This window comes from Benincasa hispida, chromosome 3 (assembly GCF_009727055.1).
Source record: "Benincasa hispida cultivar B227 chromosome 3, ASM972705v1, whole genome shotgun sequence".
NCBI lineage: Eukaryota > Viridiplantae > Streptophyta > Magnoliopsida > Cucurbitales > Cucurbitaceae > Benincasa > Benincasa hispida.
Genome location: NC_052351.1, coordinates 64,320,679 through 64,339,186, shown reverse-complemented (window position 1 = coordinate 64,339,186; position 18,508 = coordinate 64,320,679).

The following is an 18,508-nucleotide window of genomic DNA, read 5'->3' as shown; positions in this document are numbered from 1 at the left end:
TGACTAGAAAAGGGCCGCTTAAAGCTAACCAGCAGGTGCAACATAGGAATCTCACGGTTCAGACTAATGGAGGAGTCCATAGGATATATTGACACATATCCTTCACCCACTTACTATGAACTACTTCCTCCATTTACCTTGATATTTACTCATACAAAACACTCTCCGTAGGGAGGCCACTTCCAGGGTGACACAAAGGGTCATATGAATCTCACGGTGTAAACTATGTGGAGACGTGGCAATTGAAATCTATTTATTGTATAATAGACTTATGTTTGAATAACTTTCTCTTATTCACCAAAATCTAGATTTAAGCTAAAAATACTTTCCGTAGGGAGGTCACTTCCAGGGTGACACGAAGTACCGGTTAAATCTGGATTGTGAACTCTTAGCGACGTAAGAGCTAAAAATAACGTATCGTATATGTTATTAATCTCCCACTGAAGTTTTCTAATAACTCTATCATATAGAAGTTATTAAACTGTTACTGAAGTGTTCTATTGGGTATATTTATACTTAGGTTCTTTTCGGCTAATAAAACAACTCTAAGTCTATATGGTTTATTCAAGTATAACTCTTGTAATTGGATTTTAACCTATGATGTCTCGGTGATAAACCATTTTCTTACCTTACATCACTCAAGTATGCTCATAAAACCGGTTACCAACACTCAATAATTCGGCCATAATCCCCAGGTACGAGGTGTTCCGTAACCCATCAACTTAAGTACCACCAGCCTTAGACAGGATTATATACCGGTTGAGTTTGTAATCTAGGTTTTATATGTTTTAACAATTAAAACAGGTGGTCAACCTACATGAGCATGCAACTATTGTTTATGGATTTTAAATGTCTAACCCAATTTTATAACAACTTATAAAACTTTAGATATGCTAAACATCCATAACATACATAAGAAATTCAATATTTAATATAACACTTATATTAAATACAAGAAACCCTAACATGCATACTATATATTATAACAATTATAACATACTTTCAATGCATGTAACATGCTTCCTATGATGGGATTTTAAATCTAAATGGCATACTATATGCACATACAAGTTTTATACTAATAATATACATCAAATGCATAAATAATTAAATATAGATTGATATGGATTTAGTTTTGGCAAAAACAAGCAAACAGAAGCCTAACTATTACAATCAGCTTCAAAATATGTATTATTTAATTATAACATACATCAAATGCATAAATAATTAAACATAGATTGATATGGTTTTAGTTTTGGCAAAAACAAGCAAATAGAAGCCTAACTATACAATCAGCTTCAAAACCGTCTTTGAACCGCTCGAACCACTCCAAACCAAACCCAAAAATCTTAAACCGGACTGGATAAGTCTGAACCGGACCATCAAAGTCTGAACCAAACCAGCCAAAAATACTTTGAGGCTAAACCGGATTGGACCTTGAGAAAACCGGTCGAACCGGCTGCTCTCGGTCCAACCTCAAAGTCTTGCAAAGGCCGATCGTGTAGCGCTGAAGGCAATGATCTAGCCCCATGACCTTGTGTTGTGAAAGGGTACACAATCGCTTAGTGTTTGCCTCAACTAAAAGATCTTTTAGCTTTATCGCATAAAACTACACAATCGTTTAGTGACTGCCAAAGCTAAACGATCGCTTAGTTTTATCGCATAGAACTACACGATCGCTCAACTCCATTTCTTAGCTATCGCATAACTATCGCTTAGTTCCATCGTATAGAACTAAACGATCATTTAACACCAACGTCTAGCACTTCATGTCATCATTTAGTATCCGCCGTAGCTAAATGATCGTTTAGCTCCATCGTATAGAAGATCATCGTGTCGCTTAGCATTTCATAGGTAAGCGATCATTTAGTTCCATGACATAGAAACTTCAACGAATCCCTTAGCTATCCGTTTACACGATCGCTTAGCTCCGCATCTTATTGATCGCTCAGTGCTATCGCATAGTACTTCATCGCATCGCTTAGCGTGCATCATAGCTAAATGATCGGGTAGTACCATCATAAAGTAAATTCAACATATTGTTTAGTTCCCACGCTAAAACTAAATGATCGCTTAGTGCTATCATATAGCAAATTGAACGCATCGTTTAGCTCCCGTAGGTACACGATCGTCTAGCATTCAACACCACAACGACTAACGCCCATTGCTATACGATCGTCTCATTTTTCTTCACATTGTGTAGCGCCTGGAGCTAGACGATCGCTTAACAACTGAACCTCAACAACGATTTATAGCAGAAGCAGAAAAACTGGAATAGCAGCTCGGCCTCCTTCACTTGTTTCTTCAATTACATCTTAATTTTGACTCTAATGACTGCAAATAAATTATAGACTCTTGCTTACTCATAAATGCTCATCAAACAAGATCCAATTACAAATTTAAATGAGAAATTAAAGAGCATTAAACAGCCGAAACTCAGAAAACCATATCAGTACACCAGTTTCATATTTCTCATATAAAACACCCACCAAACAAAAATTAAACCAAATTGAATGTTTATTTGATGCCTTGATACCAATTATAGGATTGTATCAGTAACAGTGGAAGCACGAGGATCATCTAAGCACTCAAATTCACTAATTTTAGCAAAATATGAAGCATGCTCTAGCAGAAAAACAAGTGAGTTTCAAGACATACCTCTTGTAGAACTTCTTCAAAGCTCCTTCTCCAACTGCTATCTTCTCCAAATCTCGTTGTAGACCACCTCAAGATCTTCCCCACTATTCTCTTGGTGCTCTAAATTGAGTTGTAGGACTCAAAAGAAGCTTGAATCAAGGGATGAAGGAGAAATGCCCATTGCAATAATCTTATTGAAGAACTCTTTCTTCAACCCGAATTTTCTCTAAAATTCTCTATAGATTGCATGCTCGATTTTCACTCCAACTCTTCATTATATTGTAGATCAACATGCAAAGAAGAGACTTGCATGAGTTACAGCTCATGCTTGGAGAAGACAAGGCAAGATTGAATGCTTCATGTGCGAGCAACTTCAAAGATGGATAATGGAAAATCTCTTTTCTCCATTTTAGCGTTTTTTTTTCTTTTCAATTTTATCATAAAACCAAAATTTTATTTAAAAAATCTATTTTTATTTTAGAAAATAAAAATTAATTAATTTCATAAATTAATTATTAAATAAAACTTAATTTATTTAATATCAAATACTAAATTAATTTTAACACATACAATCTGTACATATTTATATCATATTTAAATATATATAAATTCTTCTATTCTGTTTAATTAAACATGTAATTATATCTTATATAATTACTAATTCACTTAATTCTAATTTGAATGTTTCAAATTAACTTATCACGCTATTCTAGAGCTAGTCCGTTACGAGCTAGTAGGGGGACCTCGCGGACCTACACATCATGGACTCCAACAATTCGAGATTAATTGGCTAAACTCATTAGACCAAATTAATCTCCATTCGTTAACTAGTGGGTCACTCCACTAAAGCTCATAGTTGCACTTCCCTCACTATAGATATATTATGTCCACATGATTTAACCATAATCAGCAAGTCGACCCTTCTCAGGTTATTCGTAATAACGGCTGAGTCAAATATCTATTTTACCCCCAAGATTACGTCTTATTCCTTAAGTCCTTATTGATCCTCTAATGAACAACTGGTTTGTGATCCAATCATTAAACCAAACTCTCTCAGCCCAGTAAGAGGGCGAGGCCCCTTGTTCAAGACCTTGATTCAGTACTTGAGAGAACAACCTTTCTCCTATCCCTAAATCGAGTAGGCGTGAACTCCTTCTTGCACCCTATATCCCTAGCAATCTATCCGATCTTACCCCTGAAATGGGAGTTTTATTGAGCCGGCACTATTGAGCCAACCCTCATCTATGCAAATCTAAGGGCAATCCCGAATAAACAGGAGTTCATAATTAGCTCAGGATTGAGATTGAGTTACCTATGTCATCTAAGTGAAATAATCAGTCTTAAATAATAAACAACGTTATAAGGTAAGAGTGACATATTTCTTGGTCCTGATCTTATGCAAACTCATTGTTTAGGATGTCCCCACTCCTCATGCATAACATGTACGAATTAGAATCACATCGTATATAGCACTTCACAACTCTACGTAACAACTACAGAGTAAGCCGCATGCAATTGTGTTACAAGAATAAGGTACCCAACCTCATTCACGTACCATAGATCATTTTGACTATTTACTCGAACTCAATCCACTCTTATGTCTCCACATAAAGTTCAAGTACTCATACAATAGTCATGGGTCTTAGTTTATTGGATTTAGACTTTCATACAATTTATGAAATCAATAACAAGTATATTGATAATAGAAAATGTTTATAATTTTACAAACTGCGAGTTTTTAGGACATAAAATCCAACAGATATAAAGAAAGACTAGTTAGACAAGGTTTTTCACAAAGACCTGGTATTGATTTTGAGGAGACATATTCTCCGGTGGTGGATGCAATTACATTAAAATATTGAATTGGCTTGACTGTGTATAAAAGTCTGGATATGCATCTTATGGATGTAGTCACAACATATTTATATGGATCTCTTGATAATGATATTTATATGGGAATCCCAAAAGGATTTAAGGTATCTAAAATATATACATCAAATTCTCCGGAATGGTATTCAATAAAGTTACAAAGATCACTATATGGATTGAAACAATCATGAAGGATGTGATACAATCGCATGAGTGGATATTTATTGAAAGAAGGATATCAAAATAATCTGATATGTCCATGTGTTTTTATAAAGAAATCACCATCAGGATTTTCTATTATAACTGTATATGTTGATGACTTGAATATAATTGAAACTCATGAAGAGCTTTCAAAAGCAATAGAATATCTTAAGAAAGATATATTTCAACCTCGAGAAGATAATGAAGAACTTCTTAGTCATTAAGTACCATATCTTAGTGCAATTGGTGTACTTATGTATCTTGCTAATAATACAAGACCAGATGTTACATTTTTAGTAAATTTATTAGCTAGAAATAGTTCTTCTCTTACAAAAAGACATTAGAACAAAATTAAGCATATACTCCATTATCACTAAGGAACAACCGATATGGGTTTGTTTTATTCAAATAAATCAAATTTTGATCAATTTTGATCTAGTTGGTCATGTAGATTCTGGATATTTATCTGATCCACATAAAGCTAGATCTCAAACAGGTTATCTGTTCATATGTGGAGGAACTGCTATATCATGGCGATCGGTGAAACAGACTATAACGGTCACTTCCTCAAATCATGCTGAAATTCTTGCAATTCATGAGGCTAGTCGTGAATGTGTATGGCTAAGGTCAATGACTCAGCACATTCGTGAAACATGACTTGTCTTCTAATAAAAACATTCCAACAATATTATACGAAGATAACAAAGTTTGCATAGCCCAACTCAAAGGAGGATATATTAAAGGAGATAGAACAAAGCATATTTCACCGAAGCTTTTTTACACTCATGATCTTGAAGAAAATGGCGATATCGTTGTACAACAAATTTGTTCGAAGGATAACCTGACAGACTTATTAACAAAGACATTACCAACTGCAACTTTTGAAACATTGGTGCACAATATTGGAAAGCAGCGACTTAGAGATCTTAAGTAATGTTTTCATGAGGGAAAGTAAATATATTGTATTTTTTTAGGAGTATGTATTATAAGAATATGTACTCTTTTTCCTTCACCAGGGTTTTTCCCATTGGGTTTTTCCTAGTAAGGTTTTGACGAGGCATATTATATATATTGATATATAATATATATAATATATATATCGTTGGGTTGCTGTGTCCTAAAACTCACCAGTTTATAAAGTTAAACACATTCTATTATTGGACAGTTGAAAAAAAAGATATTAGACCCAAAGTATTAGCAAATATAACATAATGTAAGAAAAATTGCAAATATGGTCAAATTTAAATAGTGTATTAGTGATAGACCATATTATTGGTAGGAGTTTGTCAGTGATAGACCACGATAGAAGTCTATCATTGGTAGACTTGTCTATATTTGATATTTTTTTAAATAATGTTATACACTTGGTTATTATTCCTAAAAATGCTACCAATTGCAATGACCCTTCTATTATCAATAAAGATGTTATTCAACATTTCTTCAATAAAGTTGTTACTGAATTTTAAAATTGCATTCATAAAGTCTAAATCCAATAAACTAAGATCCATGGCTATTACATGAATACTTGAACTTTATGTAGAGGCATAAAGATGGATCAAGTTCAAGTATATAGCCAAAATGGTCTATAGTATACGAATATGGTTGAGTGCCTTATTCTGGTAACACTATTGGATGCGGCCTACCCTGTAGCGATTGCAAGTTGTTGTAAAGATGTTACAAATGAAGTGATCCTGATTCGTTCATGTATTGACATGAGGATTTTTTAAAGACTGATTATTTCGCTTAGATGACCTAAGTAACCGAATCTTAATTCTAAGCTAACTATTGAATAATCTCATATCTAAGAGTTCTATGAGCGCATTCGGATCGTTTCGATCTCACCGTGACTGAAATAGACATTATACATTCAAAACATATAGTTATGCAAATAAACACTAATTACCGGCATGCTATGAACAACAAAAACAAGGGAAAGGGCTCCATACCAGTTGAAGACAATTTTCGACACTTTGGAACTCAACGCAGCGAAACCCTCCACACGATCTACCAACGCCCAGCAGCAGCATCAACAACAGCAGCACGAACAACCGCACGAACACGAACGCCACAGGGATGAAACCACCACTAAAGAGCCCCGAATATTCTCAGAGTGAAAACCCAAAGGATGGTCTTTGGTGAATTTTGTAGAGGAAAGAGGAAACACGAATCCGGATGGGCAGGCGTACAAACCAGGCGCGCGTGTGATAACTTGTAGAAATACAAGTTATTTATGCCATCTTAGATAGATATTGCAGCCAAAAGTTAGTAATTATGCGCCAATTGTATGAAAATTAACTTAGTATGACAATAATTATAACTGTTTGCAATTACACCCACTAACGCCAAAAAGATGGAGGGCAAGCCTAACTTTACTCTGTTTCACAGGAGACCAAGTCACCGCTTACGCTCTAGGCTCATGAGAAACTAATCAACGCATCTCCGTCACATTGCGCCCGTCGATCAACCATGAAGAGATGATTACCAAAGTAACGGCGCAATGCGACAGTCGGTCCAGAGCTACGCTTCGACTGCATGCGGTAATAAAAACTAATACCGCATGCCCCAGGATTGAAAGATGCAACTGAGCAACGCGAGAGCGGAGGATTGAGACATGTGTATAACTAACAGTTGTGCAGAATTGATGGTCTGATTGCATAACAGAAGGAATAATATCCCTCCATCTACAGAATTACCATAACCATCACATGGAGACCACAAGGTCGGAGTCAAAGGATCTGCTTCTATAAATACCCCAGTGATTTCAGAGAAAAGTATGCTATTGGATACTGGGATAAGTGCTGTAAGATTTTAGAGAGAAAAAGCTGAGCTGAGTGCTGAAGAGAAGAAAACCGAGAAGAGAACGAGATAAGGTCGAGAGGTAAATCTCAGATCCAACCTATCATATACCCGATCGAAGCTTTGTGCAGAGACCCCTGCTACCGGTGGAGCAAGCCTAAGAGGGAAGCTCTTCCTACCATCGAAACCATTCGATCCGACAAGCAGATCTCCATCGAATCTATGCCAAGACATTGGCACTAGATTGTATCTGTTCTATCTCTCTTTCATTGTATTCTATATTTTCTTTATCTCTTCATTCACATATCATGTATCAAACACTTAGTAGAAATATTAAATATTTCGATAGATTTCGTTTACCATTTTCTGTCTATTTCCGTTCACCCATTAGTCACTTTCTTCATGATGTTTTCTTAATCCCTTGATGAGCAACATGAATCACCAAGAACTTAATATGTATTAAAGTTATAAAATATGTTTAGCTAAAGCATGCTAGATGGCATCTTCACCTGTGAGAGTAGAAGTGAAGATGTCATTCTGATCTATCAAGAGAAGGTCAGAAGAATGCGTTAACTAAAGCGAGTAGTACTTCCAGACATGGAAGCAACCTTGCGTTCATTACTTTAGACTCTGTTTCACCACAGACATGTAGGAAACGCGGCCAATCACTGAGAGGTGTACACCAAGAGAAGAGCGGAACAATATTTGTACTTTCAATTCAATTAAGAACTTGCGTTATTTGTAATACTTATCTTTCTCTTTCTAATCTGTTCACAAGGCTTGTCATCGCATCCCACGTCTTTGCACAACCTTAACAGCCAGCCTTAATCCTAGTATCTTGCACATAAAGCCTGTATCTTGTAACATCTAGCTTAAGTTTATTGTATTTTTATGTCTTATCACATCTTTACTGCTTTCCTTTATTTTACTGCAATTTACATACTGTAAACACCTTTTATAAAGAATTAAAATTCTGGTTGCATATACCATGAACATACCGCAATAACCGACACCACTTCCCCGTGTTCGACCTCATATCACACCGAGAAACTTGCGGTGGAATTACACTTGGTTTCATCGTAAGGAAACTTGTGACAACGCAAGGCATACTACCTGAGCATTCTATAATTAACGCATAAATAGTAGTAGTATCGCATCTTATCTGACTTTTTGGCATGATCTTGCTGGGTGAGTTTTCTTGTAACTTCTGTTTTACAAGATATCGACCTATTTTCTATGAAAATTGGGATTGCTTGATGGTTAGCCCTAAATGAGCATGCATCTTATCTTTGTTATAGATTTTAGAAGGCTAGGTTATTTTATAACAATTATAAAATAAATTATAACTATTATAACCCTAGCATTCATATATAACATGCTTCCTTCAATCAAACATGCTTCAATATAACACTTATATTAAAACTAAGCATGCATAGTATATATTTTATAACACTTATAAGATATAACAAATGCATGTCACATGCTTTTCCTATGGTGGGGTTTTAAAACTATACGGCATATTATATGCACACATAATCAAACAATATTATACATCACATTCATAATAGGTAGGAATAAGGTTGGCCGCCTTATTCTGGGGACACTATGGATGCGGCCCATTTTGTAGTTAGTACAAATGATGTGATCCTAAACCGTTCATGTGGAGACATGAAAGTGGGGGCATCCTATGTAAAGAGTTTACATAAGACTGAACCATGAAATAGTCACTTTTTACATTCTAAATGCCGTTTTATATATAAAACTGACTATTTCGTTAATTGATGACCTAAGTAACTTAATCTTAATCTTAAGCTAACTATGAACTCCTGTTCACTCGGAATTATCCTTAGATCTGCATAGGTGAGGGCAGCTCATTATCGCTGGCCCAATAAGCCTCCCATTTCAGGGGTAAGATCAGGTGGATAGTTGGGAACATAGAGTGCAAGACGGAATTCACTCCTACCCGTTATAGGGATAGTAGATAGGTTGTTCCCTTTAGTACTGAATCTATGTCTTGAACAAGGGGCCCCACCCTCTCCATGGCTCGAAAGGGGTTCGGTTTATAGGTTGGACCTTAAACTAATTGTTCATTAAAGGATCAGTGGAACTTACGAAATAAGATGTAGTCTTGGGGGTAAAATGGTTTTTATGACCCAGCCGAGATTACGAACAACCTGTGAAGGATTAGCTTACTAATCATGGTTATATCATATAGACACAAGTATATCTATAGTGAGGGGAGTGCAACTACGGGACTATAGTGGAATGACCCGTTAGTTAACGAATGTTGATTAGCTCCGTCTAAAAGAGTTTAGCTAGCTAATCTCGGATTGTTGGAGCCCATGATCTATAGGTCCATTAGGTTCCCCTACTGGCTTATATTGGATAAACTTAGAACAGTATGATAGAATGATTCTAATTGTTCGAATTAGATGAAAAGAAAGAAACCGACAAGTATATGTGATATAATGGTCAGTTTTCAATTTAGAGATACAACTTTAATGATTAAATGTGATTTAAATATCAAGAATATGAATACGTTCATATTCGGAGGCTCGGAAATAATGGAAATGGTCAAAGATATAAAAAGTCAAAGAGTTGACTTTTGACTTTGAAAAATCAAACTTTGACCGGCCTTATATTCAAATGTGATTTGAATTTCAAGAAAATGAATACGGATTCATGCTTGGGAGGTCAAAATTAGTCAACACGAAAAAAATCATAAAAAGTTAAAATGTTGACTTTTCGATCAAAATTTGACTTGACAAAATGACCATTTTGCCCTTTGACTAAAGTTAGTGGGAAAATCCAAACTTTTTGTTTGATAATTATACTAACAAGATAGTGGGCTAGGTGTTGGCTTATAGTGGAGACATCAAGCTCACTTAGATAGTGGATTTTGAGGTGCTGGGTTTTTATGAATTTGTTTCATGAAATTTTTGCATGGTTTTTTCCTATAAATTTGGGCTTTCAATTTGGATAGAAGACTTTTGACCATTTTTCCAAAATTAGTTTCTAAATTGGGTTGGAACAAATCACCATTTTTGAGAAATATCAAAACCCAAACCTAACCCAAAAAAAAAATCATCTTCTATTTACATCTCTTTCTCTCTCTCGGTTTCTTTATCCACTAGGTCCTACAACCCAGTTTTGAGTCCAAAGGATAGTAGGTCAGTTCTAGTAGTTCTCCAGTTCGTGTTCGGGCGGAGATAGAAGCATTTTGGAAGCTTCAATGGTAATATTTCAAAAATCCTTAATTAATTAATTTAGGGTTGTATGTTATTTTTGTGAGTTTAGAGTAAAATTGGTCCTCGCTAGTGATGATCTTGTTGGTGAAGATCTCGCTACTGCTGATCTCCATGATGATGATCTCGCTAGTGACGATCGCGCTAGTGTTGGTCTCGCTAGTGATGATCCCGCTAGTAAAGGTCTTGCTAGTAAGCAAACTATTTGAAGCATCTTGATGAAAATTCTAAGGAATCTAACAAGGAATTATGTTGTTTCAAGCTAAGAGGAGCTAGGAGAAGCCTACAAACCATTAAGATCCCAGACGAGTAGTGAGTGACTAAAATAAACTTAATGTTTTCAATGTTTTGTGCATAAAAGACCATGCGATGTCAATGATGTTTGATGATAAGTTTATATGTTTTCAAGCAACCAAGTTTTATGAATTGTATAGCATTTTTTCTCTAGCATGTGTATGTTTTTATCGCATGCCAAGGTTATGTGTTAATTCGTTATATAAGCTAAGTATCTATGACAAAGCATGCATTTTTAAGATAAAAGCTATGTTTCTATAAATGCTATGCTAAGAGCTATGATTGAATGATTCTTAATCTATATGTTTTTCTTTAAGCATGATATGCTTAGTAAGCCGAATACTGAAGGTATAGAAGGTATCCAAAAAGTTCCTAAGGTGTTGACGGTACTTAGAAACTCCACATGCACGTAGGTAGTTCTGAATGAAAGGCTGAAGTATGGGTCTCCTAGGCCATATACCAGCAACCTGAGGCCGAAGTATGGGTTTCTTGACCGGATACAGACGTTGGGAGCTAGAGCGATGTATGCTCATTCTCAACTAAGGTTTAACGAGATTTGTTGATTGTCGATGAGTTTTCCTTCATAAAGCATGAGATTATGATTATGTTTATGTTTTATCAGAAGATGCTTGAAACGTTTTCTAGTATGTTTACATGTTTTAAAATAATGTGAAGCATGACATAATATGATTTCTATAGTCACTCACTGAACAACAAGCTCACAGTTTTCCTATGTTTTTCTTTTCCCAGGTAGTGGTCAGATTCCTCAAGGTTGAGCATGCTGCTGCTTGTCACTAAAAGACCCGGCTAGTTAAAATAATTTAGGTTAATGGTCTATAACAATGTACACATGTTGTGAGGGGTGTTAGGCTTTTCTTAGTAAAGTTTCGTCCCAGCTGTAAATATTTTATCTGTAGATATTGTGTTATGGTTTGTTGAGCATGTAATTGTATAAATTAATAATGTTTATCAGATTGGCATTAAAGAAGTTAAGTAAGTAAGTAAGTAAAGGGAGTAATTGCTGGCGATAAGGCTAGTAATTGCTACCGTCACATCTTCTTCCAGGTTAAAAGGGTAATCTAGGAGAGGGTGTGACACATCGTGTAACGGTGACCCCATCATCTAACGCATCACTTCCATCGTCTAGCGCGTTCGCTTATCGTGTAGCGCCATCGTCTAGCACAACGCCCATCGTTTAGTGCTTCGCCTATCATTTAGTGCTCACGTTATCGTGTAGCGCCATCATCTAGTGCTCGTGCCTAATGCATTGACTAGCATCTACACTTATCGTCTTGCGCCCAAGCTCATCGTTTAGCACTATTGTCTAGTGTTGCAAGCAGCTACGCGATCGTCCGCGTACATGCTTCAACGGCCAGCATCTTGCACTCACTGTCTAGCCCTCTCACTCTCGCTCACGCATCCTCTCATCATCCCAACGCATGAGCAACCTTTGGGCAGTGCCTCTTTGCCAATACTTCGGCCAACATGCGTCCATACCTCACAAGCTCAATGCATGGTTGTTCTTGGCCTCAATGCTTAATCTCTTATAACCTCTAAGAACTTAGTTTCACTAGAGCCTCATGCGTTAATGTTTCCTAACACCAAACACATGGTTTCTTTTGACTTCATACGTAGCCAAATTTTACTAGTTAAGGCTCAACTCAAAGCTACTCAACAAACTTATTCAAACACTTAGAAATTTTCCTTCTCTTCAACATAGGATTTAAATTATACTTAGTTAATTTCCTTAATTACCTGCTTATGTAGGGAAATTGAAATCTAGGTTTCATAGAAGAAGCTTAGGTTAAGCTTGTTTGATCTACACATATGTGTTCCAAATCAATTTCATCCTAGCATTCATGGGTTTTTCAAGCAATTAAAGTTTATACTTATGTTTTAAAAGGATTAATGGCATATATTCAGCATGATGTTTGAATGGAAAGGTATTGCAAATTACATGTTTATAATTCGTGAAGCCTGCATGTTGAATTGTGATAATGCTCTTATGGCGAAAGCTACGTAAGTGCTATGCCTAACCTCATAGTACTCAAATCTTCTATGAATGTCACGATTCTAATAATCCAAATACCGAAGGTATAGAAGGTATCAGAGGAAGTACCTAAGGTGTTGACAGTACTTAGTATACTACATGTGCATGTCGGTAGTTCTATATGAGAGGCCGAAGTATATGTCTCCTAGCCACAGTCATTATAATGGGACCGAAGTATGGGTCTCACGGCCATGAATGGATGTTGGGAGCTTGACCAACGAGTGCTCGTTCTTAACTATGGTTTGATGGTATGATTGATTATGATGCATGATACTACATAAGTTGCTTGAGATCATTTCTAGCATTTTTATATGTTTAAATTAATGTGTATGAATCGCTTGAGACGGATTTTATTTCTATGAGTCACTCACTGGGCAACCAACTCACCATTTTCAAATGTTTTCCTTTTTCTCAGGTAGCGGTCAGTTTCCTCGCGATTGAACCCGCTACTGCTTGACACTCAAAGCTCGGTTAGGAAGGAAGAAGCTTAGGTTATGCTTGTTTGATCTACACATATTTTGAGAGAAGTCTGGGACTTGTAAAACTTATTTTGCATATTCATTCTTGTGCTATTTGTTGGACATCTGTTGTTTTCTTTTTTTCTTTTTCTTTTTTTTTTTTGAATTGTATTTAAGTTGTTTTGTTGGTTAAAGTCATAGTTAATTTACTGCTAAGTCGTTTTTGCATATTAAGGTTTTAATCAGGTTTCATTTAACTTAAGCAATAAGTGCTGGCAAGTATGTCGGTAACTGCTACCATCATGTCCCCTTTCGATTTTAGAGGATAAACTGGGAGGGGGTGTGATAAGACCCTTACTCAGAATCAAGAACCGATAATGACAACAATTAACTATTATTATACATAGTAAAAGTTAGTTAGAAGTTTATTCTACTGCTTATTTTGACAGATGCTACGATGTAATAATGATTAACAATTTTCTCCTCGAAAATTGTTGTAAGAATCTTCGACTCCCAAGCCAAACATATGTTCATCCTTTTTCAGGTAAATCAAAACCTATCAACTCAACTTTTTATCTTTTTATAAAAGCGTAAAGTAATAAAAAGTTTCATACATAAAAACCTTGTGGTTACTAAGATACTCGTATGTTAATTAAGTCATGCTCAGTTTCACCGATATGTTTTAATTCAGACAACAGGAAATGGACAAGATTGATAAAAGTGGACGAAATTAATCGATGTCAAAATGTTATTGACCAACGAATACAAATAATCCTAAGTATTGATGTGTTAAATTCATGGGTCTATTAATTACCTACTGATGCATAAAATTATGATGTGTTATGGTGTGAGTTTGCGGTGATGTGTGTTATGCGGTGAACATGCAAGTTTCCCTAACAAGACCCAAGTATAAGCATTATTAGGTTTCCTTGTAAGTCCAGGGTCGAAAATAGCGACTACTAAGTAAATAAGCGACAGACTCTTAGATTCTATAGCGGTGGTAAACAAATGAAGTGGATGTGTGTTGAATGAGATTTTTCCTATGCGATGGAGTTGAATGTAGAGTTGATGAAAACGTAGAGTTATAATGAGTATGCAATGAAAGGGTTCAGAAGGGGGTTTAGCTAACATTTCCTAAGATTATGCACAAGTTAAGCGATCATGCTACACACAAATAACAACACTTCATTTCTCAATACAGAATGCCATGATTCCTATTTCTAGGACACATGCGATGTGTATGTGAAACAATCAATAGGACTTATTTCTAAGCCTCTACTCTTGCCTAAGAGATGATGAATGATGCACATATAAAACAAGGTGACTGCATACAATCATTCCTATCTCTAGGGTGCATGCGATGTGTGAATAGCAATAGAACTTATGTCTAAGTTTCTATTTCTTGCTTATACGATTCTAATCTGACACTCTCGAGCCTAGACTCTAATCTGATTCTTTCAAGCATAGATTCTATCTTTAGACTACTCTCTCAAGTATGTCCAAATGGTGAATGATGCATACATAAGACAAGATGTTCGCATAAAACGTAAATCTTAAGTCATGCTAGCTAAGTACTTCTCAACCCATTCAGAAATTTAGCTACTCATAAATGGTATGGAGAGATTGAACATAGATTGAAATGAGAATTCCATTTTATGTAAATGAAGTACTAAATACAAAACAACAAATGGATTTGAAAGATAAGAAGCCCAGTAAGCAATGTCTTGCTTCCCGTGGCCTTATACACTGCTCTCTTTTTCACTCCAACACTATTCCAGATGTGTATTCTTGCTTTTTCAATTGTTGGCCCTCTCTTCTCTATGTTGCTTTTCGGCAGTCTCTCGATCTGTCCGGGAGCGATTTCTCATAGCTTCTTCCTCAACTCTTTGCTCTTCTCCATTCGCTAAGTATATGTATGAGTATATGCGTGAACAGACTAACTATCTAACTTTTGAACTCGTTAACCCTTTTCTCCATTGGTGATCTTCGGTATTTATAGATTTCAAGGTGAAGCAGCCTTTCTTGCTAATGATTGCAATGATGGGTGGCATTAATTTCCCTACTCTGATGCATCGTTTTATGGTCATTGAAAGTTGAGTGTACTTGCTATAGTGTGGCTTTTAACGGCCTGTCAACTAAATTCGGAATCGACTGTCATTAGCTTTCCATCCCATCATGATTTATTATGGTGTCACCTTGATGCGAGGTCTTTATGCGGCTGTCTTTTGAAGAAACTTCTCACGATCGCATGACTTGCGATCACAATCTTCTAGCTCATTGACGCATTGTGTCTTTGGATCGCAATTTCATATGCGCCATCGCATTGTACCTGCACAAAATAGGTAAATTAACTGTTTTTATGCGATGAGCGCTTGCGATTGCAATTCCTTTCAGTTTAGCGCTTTTGGACATCATATTGCTTATTTTACCATCCCATTCTCTCATTGTTTAACTTATTTCAGCTGTAATAACTTGTATTTTTACCAGTTATCACCTACCAAAGCCTCTCACATATATTAGTAAACTTATCAACAATTTTTTAAATGAAACGACTTTTATTTTTCATCAACCCAAAAAGCTAAGACTAAATTATTAAGGATCCCTTTTGCTACCGTTCTAAATGATTAGAGAGCCTAATTAGGCACTTTCCTCACTAATCATCGTAGAAGTTTCATCCATCTATTTAGACCTATATTGTAAGCCAACAAGACTTAAATTAGGGGCTTATGCTCAAAACTTCTCCAACATCTAAAGATCAATATTCTAGGCATGGGGATGAGTAAAATTTAATAGGATATAATTTGACACATAAATAAAATCTAATATAATATTGACATGGAAACATTCAGTTTAAAACCATACCATTTAAAAGTGTGCAAGAAATAATGGACAAAGATTACGGAAAATAATTCATATTATTTTAGAAGTTTGTGAGGAACATTACACAAAATTAGGAATGCCACAAAATCAATTTTTTGTACCACAATCATAGAAACAATAACAAGCATATATGATTTGTGTAGGGTTAGTTTGGATGCATTGATGTGAAATACTATGATGTTTCTCCCAACATTTCTTTCCGCAGTCATCGAGAGTGCATCCATTATTATATAATATATCTCGACATCTTTGAACAGCTGAGACTCCTTGAGGTACCAAGATCAATACAACTATACAATAACAAAAAGAAAAATAAATAAACAAGCAAATTAACAATATCTTGTCATAACGAACGATGCCACTATCTATGTCAAATAAAAATGTCAAGATTTCAATGTGATGAAAAGGTTGAGATATTCGTCTGAAGGCTCGTGAAAATCATAAAATCATTATCGCGAAATTTCATAATATGCTTAATGGATATTGAATTTTGTTATTCATGACAATATAATATATGTGGAACAAAAAATAGAACCTGCAAAAATAAGAGCAATGAAGATGATAGGGGAAGAAGAAACTAGTTTTGTCATATTCTCAAGAAGAAAATGTCGCAAATATGGTTTTATTAATTTGGGCTGTAAAAATTTTACGATTGAGAAGGTTTAAATACTAAAAATTACATTAAATTCCATCCATAAATTTATTTCATTTTTTATAAATATTGTAAAGTTCAATAAATTCAACGACTCCATGCATGAATCGTTTGAATTTATGTAAAAATAGTAAAGATTTTTTATTTATTATGCACGGTTCGTGAATTAAATTTTGATTTACGTTAAACTTTTGTTAAATTTTCATTGCATACTTTTACTATTCTATATTATAGGATTGTTATTGAAAATTAATTTTGCTTCTATTTGTATTTTGTATAAAATAATTTTAAAATTGTAACCCTACTCCTTCATGATGTTTCGAAGACAATTCTCCATCAACAAAGCCATACATCCTATCTTCTTCTAAGTCCATTTCCTTTTGAAATCCATTTTTTGTAATGTCAATTAATGGGATTAATCAGTGAAATGTTTTCAACCTAAGATAATTGAACATGGACACATTGATGTAAGTCACAAGACAATCGTAAAAGTATAATTCCGCATAGTCTAACTTCTTTTTGTTAGAGAGGTAACTTAGAAACGAACTACGACATATTTTATACTTTATAAAAAATTTTAAATGTGCAATTCATATCTTTATTTCATGTTAATTTTAATATTCTAATGCAGTTAATCTTTTATTTGGTTGAGACCAAGCAATTCAAAGTTGTTTAAAGTATTTTGGATGGATGAAGATCATGAAGGCACTAGTTGGAGGTAAATTGACCAACTGAGTCATCAAAGATAAAATCTAAACAAAAAGGCTCGATATAACAACTCAACTTTCCAAAATCTCTAACTAGGGTCATAATGACATTCATGTAACCTTAAAAAGAAATTTGGTTAATCATTTTAATATAAAATAAAAAATATATTTTTTTAAAAAAATAAAACACCGCTAATATAATTTAGGGAATGCTAAAAAAAATCAATTCGGGATCACTTAAAATGTAATGAGAAAAAAACATATAAATTTAAAACTTCTAACTTGAAGGTTCAAAATAAAACCATCCAAAACAATCTTGAAAACATGAAACTATACCGAAGAAATTCTTCCAATTAACATAACTTTGATCAAGTGTCTAGTACACTCTTTCTCTCACCTTAAAAATAGTATAAGAAAACACAAGATAAGGCTACTAGGATAAGGTTATGTAATCACATGCAAATGAATGTCCATACCTAGACAATCCTATACTTGTGTACTCAAGTTCAACATGTGTGGCCATTTGGGTGAACAAGTAAACCAATCCTACCGTCGGTGATGCATTCAGACAACTTGGTGATTATGAAAAAACACAAACTAGTGGATCCGTGGACACACAAAACTGGTGGACGCAAAGGCATACAAACTGGTGAACCTAAAGACAATCTAGGGTGTACATAGCTACTGGTAGAAGGGTAATTATCACTAAACTGATCTAG